The 16,392-nt window shown below is 28.0% G+C and overlaps 1 protein-coding gene and 1 long non-coding RNA gene across 4 annotated transcripts in view; both read left to right on the top strand.

Moving 5' to 3' along the window:
• LOC107440233 (uncharacterized) overlaps positions 1 to 16,392 on the top strand; it is a 513,892-nt gene that overhangs the window by 265,633 nt on the left and 231,867 nt on the right. The window lies entirely within an intron of this gene.
• Positions 387 to 8,075, top strand: LOC147807666 (uncharacterized). 2 transcript variants are annotated; one of them, XR_015434547.1, is made up of 4 exons: positions 387 to 477; positions 3,573 to 3,606; positions 4,185 to 4,229; positions 7,906 to 8,075. It is a non-coding gene; the product is annotated as an uncharacterized LOC147807666 (long non-coding RNA). The 2 variants fall into 2 exon arrangements; XR_015434546.1 differs by lacking the exon at positions 387 to 477 and having other exon boundaries at positions 3,478 to 3,606.

Genomic DNA, 16,392 nt, shown 5'->3' with positions numbered 1-16,392 from the left:
CTTTTGAACTATTATGTACAGTGTTAACAAAAATTAAAAAATAATTACTTGAATAACTTTTGATCTCGTGATTGAATTTTTGTGAATAATATTTGGAAAATAAAATTGTTGAAATACGTCATTTTTATTGTTTTTACTCATAATCTGTGAGACCATTTCCGTGAGATCATTTCCCAGCAAAAACCTAAGTTCTGGCCATCTTCGAAATTACTGACGGTACTGATTGAAAAGTGAAGGTGCAAATTACTGTCAGCTGGGTTGATTGCTGGGCCACCCTATGAACTTTTGCCAACATTGTAGGAAGTGTTGGGCCTGTACATTACAAACAGCCGCATCCCGTCAGTCTGAATCTACCCAATGGGCCACCAAGTTAAAGTTGTCTGCTACCGCCAGTGAAGCGGTCGAGCGAGTAACTGTAACTGTGAATTTATTGTTTAGAAAAAGAAGCACGTTGGATTCTTATAATTTTCAAAAAAGGTAAGGTTTTATTTTTTTCTATTACATTGAAGTTATTATTTTAATCATTTTTGATTTACTATTGTTCAAATATGTTTACGACGTGCAGATTTCGGTTTACAAAGAACCGCGTTTGAAGTGCTGTTTTGGCGCTATGTTTTAGATTGGCAATCATCTTTATTCAATTAATACATCATAATTAACACCTTTCTAAGATAGAATAATAAAAAATATTAAATTTAATTCAATGAAAATGTACAGACAAATGTTTTATCAACACCAAGATCGCCGCCAAATTTTTAGCGACAATCGAGCAGTAGCACGCAAAAAACAAATATAAATTCTGTTGTATGATGACTCTTTAAGTGCAATTCATAATATGTTGTAGCATATGATATAAATCAGGTTTATCTAAGTATATTATGAAAATAGGTTTGTATAATAATCAAGAATTTTCATTAAAACTTATTTCTTTATGTTAAATAATATTTAGATTTTAGTTAACTAATTGCTGTTAGTAATATTAAAATTTGTTTCTGTTATATGTATTTCATTTTAATGAAATTTTTGAGCTAAATTCAAGTGTAAAAATAGGTAAAGGTTTAATAATTTATACTAAATAGTTTAAATTAAGATGAAAAATTTATTTGTACATGTTAATATAAATAATTGCGAAGAGTCGTGCTGTGAATTCTTAAACAACCTAAAAAAAATATAGATTATGGAAAGTTTTTTAGCACGCAGTTGCTCATACTTAATTGTATATTGGCTAACCCCACTTAAACAAAAAAAAAAAATATTACAGAATTCTTTTATATTTTGAAATCAATGTTAAGTTACTTCATAATTTTTGTTAAGAGTTAAGTGAATAATGTTTTTATTGTGAATTTCAAGTTAATATTCATATAAAATAATGCCCGATTTTTATAGGGATTACAAAAATATATAAAAGTTCAATACAATATGAAAACAAAATTCATACTCAATAAAAATAACAAACAACTCTTTTTCTATTAGTTTTAAAAATGTTAGAAAACCTGTTAGCGCTCTCCATGAATTTCTATAGGTTTTCTTATTTCTTGCTGTGTTTATTATTAATTTAATGAACTCGCACTCGTATTGGTAACATGCGATCAAAATTTCTACTTTTCGACTAGTTAGAGTACTAAAATCTACAGGAGCTCTGTACTTGTTGACAATTTAAATTACAATCATTTCCTGACCGCTATAGACAGAATATAATACCATTTTATTTACAAATACAACTTCTTAAAAGGATGTTTGACCACTTTCGAAGTAGCCGAGGTGCTTCAAATTTAACTTGTATTCTATTGAGAAAACAAGTTATAACTGCTTCCAAATCACTGAAAGCTAAATTTATAATAATTTTTTGCAGAGAATCTTTCAGTGGAAATAAAAGTTTTTCAATTAACTCCTTGAAAGATTTTCAATGCTAACCTTATATTTTGTGATCCTAGAGCCGAACTTAGAAAATTTTGTTGTTTTATTGTTGACAATTCTGTTAAGAAAATTTCCTGACCTACAAGTTATTTTTCTCATTCTAATTTCTGAAAAATATTATTCTAATTTTCATTCAAACGTTTTGAGTGCCCGTTGTGTAATGCTTTTTAAATTTTTGCTGAAAGTTAAGTGAAATTTTTTTTACTGTATATCTCAAGTTAATATTCACATGAAAGTAAGACCTTTTTTTTTCTTTTACCTCTTTAAATGTTGGAAAACCTGTGCCAGTCCTCCATGAATTTCTGTAAGTTTTATTACTTAATGTATTTATTATTTATTGAATTATCTCGCTTTCATGTTTGTAACAATGGTAACTTGCAATTGAAATTTCTACTATTTTCCAACTGAGTGAAGTACTGCGTCTCTGTTCTCATCAACTTCACTTTCCAAGTAGCTGAAGTGCTCCAAATTCAACTCTTATTCCATTGACAACTTACATCTTATCACTTAAAGGAATTTTTTTTTTTCTTAAACTAAATATCAAATCCTTATATTGAGCTTTGTATGGAAGTGCTATATGCTTTATATTAGATTATTATAAACAATATGCTTTAATATTAGATTCCATTGAACACTAATTTAAACGTAAATTTACGAGTAGTTTGAAACACGGCTTAACGAAAAAATCTAGCCGCTTTTTTTTATTGATAATTTTCTTATTTTATTTTCATAATCTGTTTTGGCTTGAGCAAAATAGTTGTTGTTTGCCTGTCAGTCTGACCACAGCAAAGTGAGGGTTTAAACGCACATATTTTAAATTATTGTACTAGGGGGCGAACCATATGGAAACGACAAAAATTTGATTATAATCAATTTGAAAAGTTTTTTTCAAAATAAATTAAATTTCAAAAATGACTTTTATGTGAAACTGTTCTATTTTACATAAATTAAATTGAGAAAAGCAACTATTACCAACCAATTCACCTGATACAAATTTTTAAATTTATTAATAGTTAAAATGATTTATCAATTAACTTATTTTTTTTTCATCATCTGCAGAATCTTTGATGTGCATAAATAATTTAATATTATTTTGAGAAGTAATATTTTAATTATTATTATTTGAATTATGATTTTAAAGAAGGATTAAGGACATTTTAATGTATTAAGCGAATTCATTTATAAAGTGCAGTGAATTCTCACTTATGCACCAGTCTTTGGGACCAAGAGAAAAAGCGTATAAGATTTAAAAAACAGTAAGTTCATGCAAATAAGAAAAGCTTCAGATTCAGCAAAAGCTAAATTTACAATAATTTTTTGCCGAGAATCTATTAGTGGGAATAAAAAAATAAATTTCAATTAACTCTTAGGAAGATTTTCAATGCTAACCTTATATTTTGTGTTTTTTTTTATTGTTGACAATTCTGTTAATAAAATTTCCTGGTCGAAAAGTTATTTTTCTCATTCTAAATTTCCTGGCCTACAAGTTATTTTTCTCATTCTAATTTCTAAAAAATATTTTAATTTTTATTTAATCTTTCTGGGTGTCCATTGGGTAATACTTTTTGAATTTCTGCTAAGAGTTTACCGTAAAATATTTTTACTGTATACAAGGTAATATTTACATAAAAATATGACCTTTTTTTTCCTTTTAGCTTTTCAACCTGTGCCAGTCCACCATGAATTTCAGTAAGTTTTTTAACTTTTATCATATGCAGAATCTTGGATGTACATAATTAATTTAATATTAGGTACTTTGAGAAGTAGTATTTTAATTATTATTACTTGAATTATGATTTTAAAGAAGAATTAGGGACATTTTAATGTATAAAGCAAATTTATTTATAAAGTGCAGTGAATTCTCCCTTATGCACTTCATGCACATAAGAAAAGCTTCAGATTCAGCGAAAGCTAAATTTACAATAATTTTTTGTGGAGAATCTTTAAGTGGAAATAAAAAAATAAATTTCAATTAACTCTTTGGAAGATTTTAAACGCTGACCTTATATTTTGTGATCCTAGAGGCGAACTTAGAAAATTTTGTTGTTTTATTGATGACGATTCTGTTAATAAAATTTCGTAGCCTGCAAGTTATTTTTCTCATTCAAATTTCTAAAAAATATTATTCTAATTTTTACTTAATCTTTCTGGGTGTCCGTTGTATAATGTTTTTTAAATTTCTGCTAAAAGTTTACTGAAAAATTTTTTTACTGTATATCTCAAGTTAATATTTACATAAAAATAAGACCCTTTTTTTTCCCTTTTAGCTCTTCAAATGTTGGTAAACCTGTGCCAGTCCACCATGAATTTCTGTAAGTTTTATTACTTTTATCATCTGCAGAATCTTTGATGTGCATAAATAATTTATTATTTTGAGAAGTATTATTTTAATTATTATTATTTGAATTATGATTTTAAAGAAGGATTAGGGACATTTTAATGTATTAAGCGAATTCATTTATAAAATACAGTGAATTCTCATTATGCTTCAGTCTTTGGGACCAAGAGAAAAAGTCCATAAGATTTTAAAAACATTTAGTTCATACAAATAAGAAAAGCTAGATAGAAAAGTTTCAATAGCTGAATAAAACTACAAATAGTCGTGAATAGCGGCTAAACCTTCTAATTGTTTTTAATGATTTCGCGTAATTCATCTCTGTTTTCGCGTAAACTGAGTAATAGTAATCGCTATAGCTTTACATTCCTTGACCAAAAACTAACGTTTTAATTGGTGGTGGGAAAGACACTGCTAGATAAATTTTGAAAGCATATGGGTGGTATATATGGTGGTTTCAATGTGGGTGGTGTGATAGATAAGACACCTTATTCAAATTCATATAAAAAAATGTCTTCGTAGAAACAATAAAGGTGAAAAAAATCCCATAGGGAAGAAAAATGAACTGTATTACTAGATCCAGTAACTTATTTCCTTTTATCTGTAACGAAGATTGTTTATTTGCTTTAAACTGAAAACTTTTTCTAAAAAATGGGATTATTTTTTTCTATTTAAACAAAAAATAAAATCAAAATTTTAGACTTTTAAAAAAAAATTGTGTGCTGAATTGGAATATTTATTTTCTGAATGATGCATAAAGAATTATAATTATTATTATTTTCCTATATAATGATCAAGGGCCTTTGAAAACCTTTGTATATATGCAAAAGGCACATAAAAGAGGTGGCGCAGAAGTGATTGGTCACTGTATGTAGTTTTATATTTTAATAATGGTTATTAATTTTCATTTTAATCGTTCACTTCCCTATTCAATGAAAAAAAGTGTTATATTTATAAATTTTATTGATGTATATAAAATATTTTTTTAAAAATTTTATTAAGTACAGTAAGATTTTGATTGTGAAAACACAATCATATTTAAAAACCTACCTTGTTAACATAGCTTAAAAACGTGTAGGTTAAAGAGAAAAAAAAAAGTAACGACAAAGTACTGATTTGAAGCATCTTGAAACTAACCTGTACAATATTGAATGCCTTCTAAGACATTATTTGGTAGAAAAAATTTTTGCGATAAGAACAATTTTTTAGTCCAAGCAAATAAATGCAAATAAAAAATTCTTAATAAAATGTGTAAGTAAATTTAATTTATGGTAACTAAGAAATAATGTTAATAACACCTACATTTCACTTATTTATCTATTCTTCAATAGTACAAAATATTTTTATTTGGCAAAAATATATACACCTACCTTTTTAAAAACAAAAAAGTTTTCTTGAAACAGAAGTTTAAAATGTAAACACATTAGGAATCTCTAAACTAACATTTAAGTGCGACAGAAGCAAAAAGATTATAGAAATCTTACGATTTTATGAGTTAAACGAGATGAAAAACATCAGAACCAGTTTAATTGCATATTGAAATGTTGAAGTTTTTAAAGATTCTTTTTTAACTTTCCGCCCTATAAACGGGTTGTGGTTGTGCGACGTGGGCGACCCTGCTTCACCACAGGTGCCCACTGGGTAACGAGAAGAAAGTAGTAGTTCTGGCATTCCTGTGGCCAATGGGACAACCCCCCAATGTCTGCAATTTAAAAAAAAAAAGGAAAAAAAGTCTATAATAAGGAAACGCCCATTGTAACGCTCCTGTCCTTGGGCAATCAAACAGGTTTAAATGTTTTCAGTCTAATTTTTCTCTGAATTATTCATTAGATTTAAATAAGTTTTGTTTCTTTTTATTTGTGGCCCATAATGTGTGTATCCTATTACAGAGTTTATTTGCTAGAATTCGAAAAGTATATGTTGAAAGTGGTTAATGTTATTCTAATCTACAGAATACTCCTGCTATTCTAATCTACAGAAAATGACAACTAATTTTTCTGTATCAAATAAAAATGCTGTGTACCTCCTCGAGAAGGGCCAACCGTCCTCACTGCCCTTTGACGACACTGTCTGATAATATTCCTTTTAAAAAATTTAATGTGTAAATGATGATTACACACTTTTAAAATTATTCGTGTTAATAAGTTTGATTCAGATACCATTACAAATATTTACTTTGTTAATTCTCAACTGGTTAATTTTTTAAAAAAATTTGAAATGAATATTTTTTTTAAAAATATGTACCTTTCAATATTTGTTTTTAATTAATCGTTTATTAGTTAATAGTTTAAATTATGGAAAAAGCCTTCAAGTTTAACAATATTTTTTTCTATTGCACAATGTTTTCTATTGCACAATGATTTTCTATTAGCATGTTTTTTTTCTTTGTAAGCTACAAATTTTTCTCATTTTGATAATGGGTGAGAACTACTTTTTGAAATATACATGTAAAATAGTAGGTATAGGATGGTAATTTTACAGTCGTTAAGAATCGAATTCAGCTGTTACATAATAGTACACATTTTGTTAACTATTTACGGTGTTAATTAAAAGCCCTTTAAAAACTCGGTGTACCCTTTTTTTTTTAGGAAGCACCTTTCCCTTTTTTATTCCTAGGCATAGTAATGGAGTATTTAACAAATATTTTTTGTTAAAAGAAGGAACTAAATTAATAAAAAAATTTGAAGAAAAGAAATTTCATCAGAGATGTAAACAATGTTATTAATATTTATGTAAACTTTTCATTTTTTGTCTTACATCTATACCAGTTATATAAAGACATTACGGAAATCGTGACATTGGTCAAATCTGTCGTTATTCTTATCTAGTTCTTGTGTTTTTTATATGAGGAAAATATTAATTTCACAAAGCATCACCATTAAAGTAATTTAAGAATTTATTGATTTATAAAGTTATTACAGAATTGTAAAATTATCTGCCTTTTTAACTAGCAAATTTTGAGCAACCTTTTTTCATATGGTTTCAATTCTGGTTTCAATTCAATACATATTATTGTTTTGATGCCTATTTTAATATGAAAAATGTTGTAAATTTTGAAATTTTTTTTGTCAAGGGTATACAATTAAAAATTTAATCATGAAAGTAAAGCGAAAAAGAAATACTATTGATACATTCGTGCATGTAAGTAATATATATTTAAAAGTAATTTTTCTTCTATACCTTTCCTTGAAACAATAATTTACATTAGAATATCATAATTGTTTTAAATATTAAATGCAATAAAATTGAGCACCATAAAATTAATGAAGAAAAAACTGCATGTTTTTTAAAATTAAATATTTTCTGAGAAAAGGTGAGCACAAAATTAAACACCCTGAATAACTTTTCATTTAACAGTTAGATTTTCATGTACTAGTTGTCAATCTTAATGGGTTCGTGAGTCAATATTCAATAATTTCATTCAGAAAGGAATTTTATGTTCAAAATCTTTCTAAATTATAAGACAGGTGTATGTTTTGCATGGTGTTACTAATTTGAAGACTAATTTGATGAGTCAAAATTTATCAATGAAATGATAAAAGCAAAAACTTTTCGATAGAAATTTTAGTTTTAAAAGCTCATTTTCACAAAAATACTTATGTTTTTAAAATATACGATTTGCATAATTTTTATTTTATTATCCTCTCTTTCAGGAGAACTCTTCTGTGCTATTCCAAGTGATTCTATGTAGACAAAGATATGATTTCTCTGTTGTTTTTATTATTTTTAAAATTAAATTGAAATTTGTGTAATATTTGTATTGATTAAGGTTATGTCTTTGTATTTATATGTCTTTGTATAATAAAATGTTTGCAAGAGACAATGTTGATTATTCATTTAACTAATTTCAGGGTACATTCAATTCATTACATGACTGGCTACATTAGTACATTTTTGTCCAATACACCTATTTTTTGTTAAATTTGCTGCAAGACTAAATATAATCAGTAAAACATGAATTCATGATCAGTATCGCACTAAATGATCATCTCTGGACAGCCTCTTAATATTATCGGCTGTATGTTGTATTTATTTTTGTATAGGGTACAATAGTATCACTAGATTCCTTAAGAACACAGCTTTTATTTTAAAACATATATATATACTGACTACAAGCTATTATAGACATATATATTGACTTCAAGTTAAAACTTGAAAAATTACTTGTGAGATACAGAATTTTCATAATTCTGGACAGCAGTTTTATTATTCTGCTTTTAAGTAGAATATCACTAAAGAAAAGATTATTACATATGTTTACCTAGTTTAAAAATGTATTGATAAGTGGAAGCATAGATTGTGCACAGCAAATCTTTAGGACTAAGGGGTTGAACTGTGTAAAAAATATTCTTTGCATAAAACAATTTAAATGAAAAAATTAACCTAGAAATATTTTCTTAGTTCATATATTAATAATTTATTCAGAAATGTATTAGATAGCTAGATATTTATTTAGCTAATTGAATTAAATAAAAATTAGGTTTGTGGGTTTTAATTACTCCTGTAACTAGGTCAATGACCTCTCGTAAACCTCTATAAACTAAAGGGATGCTGCTGGGTGTATATAAATTGCTGGCCCTCAATTATTGATTCATTGATTACCCTCTACTGGAAAATGTCGGGCAATCACTCACCCAGCGCGTTTTAGACAGTAACTGCTGGGTTAGGTACTACCGGCCATCGATAGGCCGGTATTGTTGGCTCGACAGAAGGCCAGCCATTCACTTTAGTACAGTTGAAAGTGACTTTTGCCGGCACAGACCCGTCGCTTTAGCTGGTGGCAAACAGCAGTTTTGTGGAGCTGGACCTACAGATTTGTTTTTGCTGGGTTCTTTCAAGTTTTGTATTTTGAGAGTTTAAACTACATAATTTTAAAAAAAGTAACCTCATAATTCATAACTCTTTTTATCCTAAATAGCAGTTTAAAGTGATAAATAACAATGAAGGTATATTTTTCTGCTTGGAGTTATCTCTGAATATCTTCATGTAAACAAAATAATACTTTTGTATAAAACTTTTTTGGTTAAACAAATTAAAAGATATGACAAAGCTCGCCAAAAGTAAATTTAACATAAATTTTAAACTCTTTTCTGATTTAACTATTGTGACGATATTTTTCAGATTGGGGCACACACCATGTATTAAAGTCAAGAAATCCAAATGCAATTTAACAATTTAATGTTTAATCAATAAAAGTATATATTTGTGTCTAAAAATACCGCCTGCACTCATTAATAACTTATTAAAGAGTCCAATTTTTTTTATAACCTTTGAAGCACAGCCGGCGTAATTTAATGGGTTTACGACTGCTATTGTTCAAGTCCGAAGCCTTATAATTTTGAACCCAAGCCAGAAGACAAGGCAACTTCTGGATGGAGTATTGGGCAAAGTTTGCCTTCGTGGAGGACTTTTTGATGGAACTAACCCGCACTTGCGGTACTGATGGCAAGGGGACTCTAACCCATGATCCGCCTACCACTGAGGATATTTCACTCCAGCACTGCTGTTTGGTGCAAGCTGGATGCGGAATTCGTATCGATTGGGATTCGAACCCGGTTTGCCTCATTGGAAGGCGAACGCTCTATCCCCTGAGCCATCGCGACTCCTAAGGGCTCCATTTTATTTTATTTTATTTTATAACCGTCATTGAACAGCCAGCTCAATTTTATGGGTTTACGACTACTAATGTTCAACTCCGTAGCCTTGTAATTTTGAACCCGATCGAGAAGACAAGGAAACTCCTGGATCGAGTATTGGGAGAAATTTGCCTTCGTGGAGGATTTTTTGATGGAACTAACTCACATTTGCGTTACATGGAGAGGAAGACCACGAGAACCTCCTACGGTTTGCCTATCAGCAAGGGGACTCTAACCCATGATTCGTCTACCACTGAGGATATTTCACGTCAGCACTATGGTTGGTGCAAGCCAAATGTGGAATTCGTATCGACTGGGATTCGAACCCAATTCGCCATATTAGAAAGCGGACGCTCTATCCCCTGTGCCATCGCGGCTCTAAAGGGCCGATTACTCGAAAGAGCTAGATTTTATTTTGGTGTATGAAAACCTGATCCTTAGATTAAAAATTATTCAAAAGTTCCTTTTTTCTTTTACTCACTTTATTTAGTATCAAAATAATATAATCAAAGATTCATGATTTCTAAAACTAACTTTTGACTTTAAATAAATCGATACAAAAGCTAACGCTATTATCATAATATTAAATCATAGTTACATATTATATGATAACGTATTAAAGGTGCATAATCTTTATTAACAAGAATATATTAAATTTTACAGTGTATGTAACATTAAAATACGCAAGTTTAATTGGTTAGGGTTTCATATATGACTAGCAATTCTATTTAATCCGATTTCCCTCTGCAAAGTAATTCGCTTTTGTTTCATGGCTTCTCTTAGTATATAATAGGATTCTAAATGCCTCTGTAGAGAAACCTTACAAATGCTGTTTCTCATATGTCATTAGCCAACCCGGCATAGAAGTTAATTGACATTTCCTCCGAATTTTCAAGAGTTAGTCTAAGACAATAAATGTAAGAGATGTTGCAAAAATAATCTACTTTAGGTTTTATCTCTAAACTGAAACGTATCATGATTTTAATTAAAAACTAATGACAGATTGTATATGATTTTGTACCTTTCAAGTTTCAAATAAAATTATTTATCTAATCTGGAAAAGTTTTCATTTCACTAAGATCAAAGGTTATTTATTTTTCTTTTGCATTTACAAGAAGTTAAAATGGGAATATAAGTACGTTTATTTAAAATTGCATTCCTTGTAACTTAAATTATGAAGTTTATGTTTCCTTTTAACCAAACTTGAAAGTTGTATTATTTCACTACTTATACTATATATGTTTTTTTCCTTTATTCCAGTCATAAATAATTGTATTATTTTTATTAATTTGTTTAAAAAGTTCAAATTTATGAATTTGTATGACTTTCAAATATTATTAATTACTTACAATGCGATGCAATGTTCTTTATTTTAATAAAATATAAACTTAAATTTTTTTTAAATAATTCAGCACAAAAAAGATGGTTAAAAATACCCGACTAGGAAAAAATTTACAGTGTTTCTGGCTCTATGAAACTAAACTCAGTGGCGCCACAGCTCATAGAGAGCCAATGCCTACTGTGCACGTCGCAGTTTTCTTGATTTTTGGGTTCTGAGGTGTAAGAACAGATGTTCCGGTTGTGTGGTCAGCCCAATGTGGAACCCCCAGTGTTTAGTTCCCAAGCATGCTTGGTATTCATTTATCGACCCACTGAAGGGATGAAAGGCTAAGTCAACCTTGCCCGACCCGAGGATCGAACCAAGGATCTGTGGCATGACGGGTTGAAGCGCTACCACTCAACCACCAGGTGTCTTCTGACTCTATGGGAACACCAAAAACTCTGTAATTTTTACCAAAGTACTTTGGTAAGGATTTTGGTAAAATTAACAATGAAATATGGTTTTATAATATGTGATTAAGTTTGGTAAATATCGTAAAATTTGGTAATTTCTTCATGATACCTTAGAGCATGATAAACTAACAATTTATTCAGTAAAATTTATTATTCAGTTTTGCATTTTTACTAAATATGTGGCAATAAGAACTATAATTTTGAAAACCAGAATTTCTAGTTAGCCGTTACCATATAATCGAAAATATTCCCAAATGAATGTTTTAAATACCGTATGTATTAGTTTTATTAACCACAGTTATTATTTATTTTAACCAGAAATTATATTACCATATCTGTCATTACCATAATGTACGGTAGTTTTACCAGAACCTTTTTTCACCACGAGTTGACTATGTTTAATTTACTAAATAATATATCTTCTACAATTTCAAAAACTAAATCATTTCAAAGGTTATTTCATTAATTATTAATTTTAATGTACTTAGGTAGTAAATTTGTCATGTCATGAATAGTGTCATGAATGGACAGTGTCATGAATAGTTGCTGGTAATGTCTTAAAATATGACAAATTGAAATTTATTGTAAATTGGATCCTTAAAATAATTTTTAAAATATTGAAAATGTGGTGAATACGTTTGAGATTTGTAAAGTTATTTTCAAAGTTATGTGCATTGTAATTAATGCAAGCAATATGCTAATATTAAGAAATATTAAAAATTTAAAAGTTAAGTCTAACTGCATTTTTTATTATATTTAACAATTTTGTGTGCATCATCGGTAAAAATACTTAGTTTATGATAAAGTACATAAAAATTTATGGTTGATTTAAGTTCTAAAACAAGTAAATGGTACGTAAAACTTGTTTTATTATGTAGCAAATATGAAATTGAAACTGAAATTAATCAAATTTAAAATTAAAAAAAATTCAATTTACGGCAGATATTTCAACTTCTACTTTTGTTTTATACATCACACAGCATTTCAAATGTAAATTTGGCGTGAAAGTTTTTATATAGGAAACATCACCTGGTACCTTTCATTTCTCAGTGAAACACAAAACAAAGTTTAAAAAATATGGAAGCTTCCGTAAAGCATAAACTACATTTTATAGTTAACGGATTTTTTCCCCGCTTCTTAGAGCAAAAATTCTATCTGATGGTTCAAAGCACGCCATTTAAAATGTTGAAGCTGCCGAGGGCTTATAAAATATAGCTTCGAAATTTTAAGAAGAAAAAAATCAGCTGTAATACATTTAAACTCGTTATTTATTGCACACAAATGCCACTATTAAATGAAATTCTTTTCGAAAGTACGAAAATATCATTTAAAAAATTAACAGTAAAACTGTTGTTGTTTTTTTGTAGTTTATTTAATACTACCTTGCTTCTCGAAATAGTATAATTTTGTTTGCCATTAATTGATTTAAGAACTAAAACAAAAGGTAGGATACATTAAAATTTGCTTACTCTTTTAAATTAATAAATATTTAAAAATCAAATTAGTTTAAAATATTTGTTGTTTGGTATTTTTTTATCAGAAACTTACTATCAATGAACTAGGATTTATTATTGTTTTAATTCTTACACTATTTAAACACCATTTTATAAATTGCTAATGCTACTAAAACTATTATTTTAAAAGTGTTTTTTAAAGAAGGGGACTATCAAAAACATCAAGAATTTTTTACATTATCTCTTTTCCTTGACGCTTTAAAATATCCTTATATTATTATAATTTATCACCATATTTGTCACCCTATCTAAATCAGATCTCCTCAAAACAAATTATCCTTGAAAAAGTATAGGGAATACATTGTTAAAATTCCGGATTAAATTACGGTACAAAGTACCGGAACCTTGGATGCTGTTTTCATAAAATCCATTCTCGCCTTAAAATATTGTATTTTTACTGTAATATTTATTTAATTAGAGTAAATCACTCATTTTGCTATAATAATAATAGCAGTAAAAATTACGGTAAATCAGATTTTTTAGTCCCGTACGGACGGTATTTTTTAGTCCCGTAGTGTTGTTTTAACGGATTTCCGAAACGGAATTTTTTAAATATATCAAAACAGTAGTGATTTAAGTTGAAACGAAAAGCTGCATCGGCTTTTACAATCAAAATTAACATATAATAATATTACGTCAAATAAAATATACTATAAAAGATCTAAATGAATCATTTAAGACTTTAAAATAAACATCTAAAATTAAACATGCAACATCTGAAATAAGCGTAATAGTCAAGCCATTTTACAATAATTTGACATTTCATGTTAACTGTAAATAATTAAAAGTTTTCTTGTAATCCACTTTGTTTGTGTTTTTACTAAAACAATGCCTCAATTTTATCAGATTCATCAATATTCAGAATTCATATTTGCTCATTTCATCAACGGTAATTCAGCAACAGATTTTGAATAGCATATTTAAATGGCAATTTACATGTCAACCTAAAAAAATGTCAATTTTAATTGTCTGCAATAACTAATTATCCCTTTTTTTGTCTTTAAAACTGATTAACATATCCCTTTTATGGCCCTGTCTTGCTCCACGTTCATTTTCACTACAACTATTCAGTAAACAAAAGTTTTATTTATGAGTACCAAACAAATAACATTCAAAACACCTCCACGAAGATTTTTCGAAGCAAACATGAAAGGTAGCGAACTTCGAAATAGTCATTCAAATCCAATGTTGCACGAGCAATCATTAAACAATATATTTAAATTAAATAAGTTTATATATATATATATATATTATATATATATATATATATATATATATATATATATATATATATATATATATATATATATATATATATATATATATATATATATATATATATATATATATATATATATATATATATATATATATATATATATATATATATATATATATATATATATATATATATATATATATATATATATATATATATATATATATATATATATATATATATATATATATATATATATATATATATATATATATATATATATATATATATATATATATATATATATATATATATATATATATATATTAGTTACACTCAATTTGCGCTTTTGTTTTCATATTTTGTAATATGGCAATCTTGTTGCGAAAATATTTTTAAATCATTCTTGAAAAATTTCCCGTTCATGTAATTACATCTGATTGATAGTTTTTGTTTTGTTTTATACTGTTTTTTTTTTTTCATTTTATTTTATTTTCTGTTTTTACGTGTTATTTTTACTTATTGTGTTCTATTTTATTTCTTGTAATTTTTGTAAAAAAAATTTGAGTGTTCCTCACACTATTGTATTAATATATTTTGCTTTAGCTATATTGATACAGTATCAGAAAGCACTCTTTTTGCGGATGTAATCGTGTGGGCTGATGAAAAGATTATATCTTTTATTTTCCGTCTTTTTTTTAAAAAATTACATCCTTTTTTTTAAGTCAGTTGTTTGTTATTTTTTTCATTATTATTTCCCTTATTTTTTCATTATTATTTCCTTTGTTTTATCTTCATTTTGAACTTATATATACATATATATATAAACAATTCGTTAAACTGGATATTTAATGGTATAAATTAATATCTCTTAAATATATATCTCTAATACCACAACAGCTCTTTGAACTGTGTTTGCAAATATATAGGTTGCGTAACTATGCATCAAATTTAATTAGCTACAATAACTAATTATGTCTTTTAACTGTTTTTGACTTTACCGTTGATTAACTCCGCTTCTCCAATCTTGATGCAAATTCATTTTCAACTACAACTGCCCAGTAAACAAAAGGTTCATTTTTAAGTGCCGAGCAAGTGACATTCAAGACACCTTTCTTCAAAGCTAACGGGAAAAGGTCCAGACACAGCCATTCAAAACCCAACGTTTTATTATTCGATAATCCGTTTAGTGTACCAGCTACTCCATAACATACCGATTAATCTAAACCTAATCCCCCACAAAGGCATTTACACTCTCGCTTGGACTATGAATATTCAAACGAGGATTTTGCTACTGGTCCACCCCTAGAACATCATGTAGTGTCTCCCCTTTTATCTCTGCAGTAAATATTCATCATCATTGTTATTCTAATAGCGGAAATGTGTGCAGAGCTCTTAAGATCTTTAATTAGTTAAATGAATTGCAAGCCGGTTTGTGGCAACCAACTCATTGAATTCATTTGAAAGTGGCTTGTGTTCTGTTCCCGGAAAACGGGAAGAGGACACATTATGGAAATAGTGTCCGGGTCGCGAATTCGGGAATCTCCGGGAACAACTCATTGTGACAATAGCTATTTATATGATTGCTACTGAAGTTAAATGTATGAATGCAGTGTCGAATTTTGCGAGCACTGATTAAAAAAATTCACATATAGGTAATTTAAGTTAATTTGTACGAAAAATTCTAAATATTAACTTTGCTAAATATCAACCACAGTTAAGTGTTAAAAAATTGTCCACTCGGAATAAGTAAAAAAAGTGACGCGTTTGTTTCGAGGCGTGGCAAAGCGCAGCACTTCAGAATGACGTATCAAGTGTTCTCTTAAATAGGGATGTCGATTTTTTAAAGTCATAGTAGAAGAGATCACAGAATAAATTAAATAAACAATGCAAAGAAACTGAAGTGGTAAGATATTAATTTATTAAAACTTCAAAAATATACAAATTGGAAGTAACAGTTAACGTATATTTCAAGTG

This window comes from Parasteatoda tepidariorum, chromosome 6 (assembly GCF_982258835.1).
Source record: "Parasteatoda tepidariorum strain Cologne lab strain chromosome 6, Ptep-v5.0, whole genome shotgun sequence".
Classification (NCBI taxonomy): domain Eukaryota; kingdom Metazoa; phylum Arthropoda; class Arachnida; order Araneae; family Theridiidae; genus Parasteatoda; species Parasteatoda tepidariorum.
The sequence above is the reverse complement of the archived record's forward strand: the minus strand, read 5'-3'. Positions and strand labels throughout refer to the sequence as shown.